Consider the following 4,236-nt stretch of genomic DNA (forward strand, 5'->3'; position numbering starts at 1 on the left):
CATGCAGCGGCCGCTGTCTGGAGGGGCCCCTCAGCCTGCCGCCCCCGCGGCCCAGCTCCGCGGCCTCAGTTTGACCCTCTGTCGGCTCACCTCGTTGTCTCGGGCCGGTCAGCACAGACACACAGGCTCCCAGACACCCCCGTGCCCCACACCCACAGCCGGGGCTCCAGGATTTTGTCTCTGAGTTGCTTTGGGATCTCAAGTGTCCTGTCTTAGCCCATTCCAGGGACCTGTACCTGGGCCCCAAGCTGCCTGTGTGCACGGGGTCAGTGACATTGGTAATCCAGAAGCCAGTGTATGTTTTTGGTTGTCACACTGTGATGGGTTTTTAAAAATTTTATTTTTTTAAAGTATAGTTGACATACTAATTTCAGGTATACAGGTCACCTTGGCTTCCCTGTGGCTCAGATGCTAAAGCATCTGCCTGCAATGCAGGAGACCTGGGTTCCATCCCTGGGTTGGGAAGATCTCTTGGAGGAGCGCATGGCAACCCACTCCAGTATTCTTGCCCGGAGAATCCCAAGGACACAGGAGCCTGGCAGGCTACAGTCGGTGGGGTTGACAAAGAGTCAGGCACAACTGAGTGGCTGCCACACACACACAACATTATACTTCAGTATTTGTATAGCTTATATGGACTGGGTTTCCACGCTCTCCTCCCAGCCCAGGAATCTTCCCGACCCAGGTACAGAACCCAGGTCTCCTGCATTGCAAGTAGATTCTTTACCATCTGAGCCACCAGGGAAGCCCGCTCCGCTGAATGTCATTCTGAAATACTGCCTATATTCACCGTGTGATGACCTGATGAAGCTTTGAGGAGGGTGAGATGCTTATATCCTTACACTTTAGAATTTGCAAAGCTCCTGCCAATCCTCAAGTGATTTAGATGACCAAAGGAAGCTGACTTAAAAGGGATACTGGCTACCATGAAACACACACTGTCCCAAAGACCTCACACCCGAGGCTAACTCCCACCGTCTACGAGCTGCTCAAGAAAAGGTTTCTTTACTGTGTTTCCATAGCTCCGTGGGGATGGGACAGTCCCCCAGTAATGATGAGGAAGCCCTAGGCCACCCCTGGTGGTGTCCTTCACTGTCCATCTCCCAGGATCCCTGGGCCCTGGAGAAGGACCAATTTGTGATTCAAAGGCCCCAGGGTGAATTCTGGGGCTTCCCTGGCGGCTCAGAGGGTAAAGACTCCACTTGCAACACGGGAGACCTGGGTTTGATCGCTCCCTGAGTCAGGAAGATTCCTGGGTCAGGAGAGGGCATGGCAACCCACTCCAGTATTCTTGCCTGGAGAGTCCCCATGGACAGAGGAGCCCGGTGGGCTACAGTCCAGGGGGTTGCAAAGAGCCGGACACGACTAAGCAGCAGCAGCAGCGGCAGGATGAACCCTGGAGCAAGGCGGATGAACTGGATGAACCTGGTGGTAATGGGCTCTCAGGAAGAGAGGCGAGTTCCGCCTGCAGGGAAGCTGCTCGGCGGGCATCCCGGCCTCTGCGGGCCAGCCTGCAGCTCCTTCAGGTTTCCTGTGATCCCTGGAGACACTGCTGAGCTCAGGCTGAACCCCTTCGCCGTACCCCTGGTGTCGGGGGCTGGCCGGGAGCCACCTGGGTGGATGTTCACCCGGTGATGAGCAAACCAGCTGGCCGTGGTTTTCTCTGCCAGTGTTTGTACTGCAAGATGCTGACCTTCATAAAGGCGATGCTAGAAAAGCGTGCTCCTCCCAGCCTGACTCCTTGGTCTTCCCCTGCATCTGCTTTCTCACGGGCACAGGCCCTCCTGGTAAGACGGGTGGTCCCTCACTGCTCCGAGGGTGAGGATCATGGGAGTGGGGTTGGGGGGAGGCAGCCGAGGCCGGGCAGGGGCCTGCAGAGATGAGGCTGAGGCTCTAGGCACTTACTGGGCCCCTGCGATACCCATGACACCACCAGCACTGTGGCTGAGCCCATGTCCACGCCGGGCACAGGTGTCTTGCATCCCTCTAGTGAGTCGGGGGAAGCACAGAGGTCAAGGAACTCGGCCAGAGTCATTTAACAGGAGTGGACTGAGGGGGAGGCAACTTCCCGTGGCCTCAGGGCTCCTTGCCCCCTTCCCAGAGATGAGGGTCTCAACCCCCCCAACACAGCTCACGTTCACACCCCACCTCCCCTCGCAGACATGGCCTGGCCTGCTCCTTCCCCAGGTGGTAAACAGACACAGGAGGCACGGCCCGGCCTTTGCTGGGTTCCGCTTGTCCTCTGTCAGACCCCCACTTCTGTCTCCCTGGATAATGTAAACACACACGCTCATGTGGTTAGTTACTGGACCTGACAGACATGAGCCATGCTGTCGGGAGTTCAGGCATCCAAGTGCTCCCAGCGGTGGTCTCAGCTCCCACGTGGCCCTGGCAGGGACCCCATCTGGCCCCTCACCTGCTCCGAATGGCAGCTCCCACCCATTCTCCGAATCTCCCCGTGGCCTTCTCGGGGAGCATTTATCCTTTGGGAAGGCCTGTGACACTTGACACATCTTTTGCAATGATTCCTTCTTGTGGGTGGCCAATGGTGCCCACTTTAGCGTCACTGCTCTGGACAAAGTGATTCAAACACCTTTGCTGGGCATCTCGAAGGAGACGATGCCGGGGCCCCACCTGCAGAGACTGGCATTAACCGTGTAGATGGAGCTTCCGCCCACCGGCTTTAAGCCACGGGATTCTCCCATGAGGCCAGGGGTGAGAACCATGGCCCAAAGCATCCCGTGTCCCATTCCTTCGACCACCTCGCCAAAAGGAACAAGGTTCCTTTGCCGCCATGTCCGTATGACTCCACATGTTAGATGAACCACTGCCCACTCTTACACGTGGGATCTGTTCTGTTCTATTCTCTCCTGCTCTATTTCTTTAAAAAGCGGAACGCCGGTGGCTCACAAGCCGCATCCCTCTCACACCCGTGATGGTCTGGACCGTCATCTGAAGCCCAGCTCTGGAGCCCGGAGAGGAGGAGAACGGCCTCAGACGAGGAGGGTGGGACGTGGGCCCGAGTGCAGCTGCTTACTGGGGTTCCTGGGGCCAGACCAGTGTCCTCCGCAGCTTTCAAAACAAGCCGGCAGGGTGGGCGCCAAGGGGCTTGCCGGCTGGAGCTGACAACTGCGTGGTCACAGGCTAAGTACTGAATGCTGTTTCAGGTGTAAAACAAAGATCGGTTGGGAGGTTTTCTTGGCCTCCCTGCTTCCTCAGGTCCGGAATTTCCACCTGGTGGTGAAGGTATGGAAGACGGTAGATCTGGTGCCGGGCAGGGGTCCTTCCCCACGGAGGGGGCCCTGACTCCCCTGGCCTCCCCCTGGTGTCCTGGGCCCCTCTTGGGCACAGGGGCAGGACAGTGTCGGCCATGGTTGGGAGCTGCTCCTAAGTCCATGTCCAGAGGGGCCCCCTCCCGTCAGAACTTCCCAGAGGGTCAAGGGCTGCCTGTCCCCTCCGTGCTGCTCCCGGAATCGCCACTGCTCAGCCTGTCACCTTTCTTTCTGGTATGTACTATACTGTGATCCGAAGGTAGGGGCTTCCCTGGTGGCTCAGAGAGGAAAGAGTCCGCCTGCAATGCAGGAGACCTGGGTTCGACCCCTGGGTCAGGAAGATCCCCTGGAGAAGGGCATGGCAACCCACTCCAGTGTTCTTGCCTAGAAAATCCCCACGGAGAGAGGAGCCTGGCGGGCTACAGTCCATGGGGCTGCAAGAGGCAGAGACGACTGAGCGACTAACATGCGCGCACACACACAAGAAGGTAGTATTTTCTTCTGTGTTGTTTGACTTTTTCAAATTTATCTTCTTTACTCAGGAGATTGTGAGCTTTCTGAGGCGTGTGTGTGTGAGAGAGAGAGAGAGAAAGAGAGTTAAGGGGCTTGTGTGTGTCCTTCAGTGGCTCAGTGCCACTCCAGACACCCTGAAATCCTTTGCTGAGATCTCACTGGTTTATGAGTGGGTGCACATTCTTCTGTTGTTCCATGGGCAAAGAAAAAGAGTGCTAAGTCATGTCTGACATACTGGAGTGGGTTGCCATTCCCTTCTTCAGGGGATCTTCCTGACCCAGGGATCGAACGCTGGTCTCCTGCATTGCAGGCAGATTCTTTACCAACTGAGCTCCATGGGAAGCCATAGGGGTAAAGAAGTCAGGAGCAAAGAGCAAAGCTTAGGTGAATTAAAAAAAAAAAATGTTTTTATGTGAAAAAATGCAGCAGGAAATAGTAAGATTCCAGGTAC

This window comes from Cervus canadensis, chromosome 16, assembly GCF_019320065.1.
Source record: "Cervus canadensis isolate Bull #8, Minnesota chromosome 16, ASM1932006v1, whole genome shotgun sequence".
In the NCBI taxonomy this organism is placed as follows: Eukaryota; Metazoa; Chordata; class Mammalia; order Artiodactyla; family Cervidae; genus Cervus; species Cervus canadensis.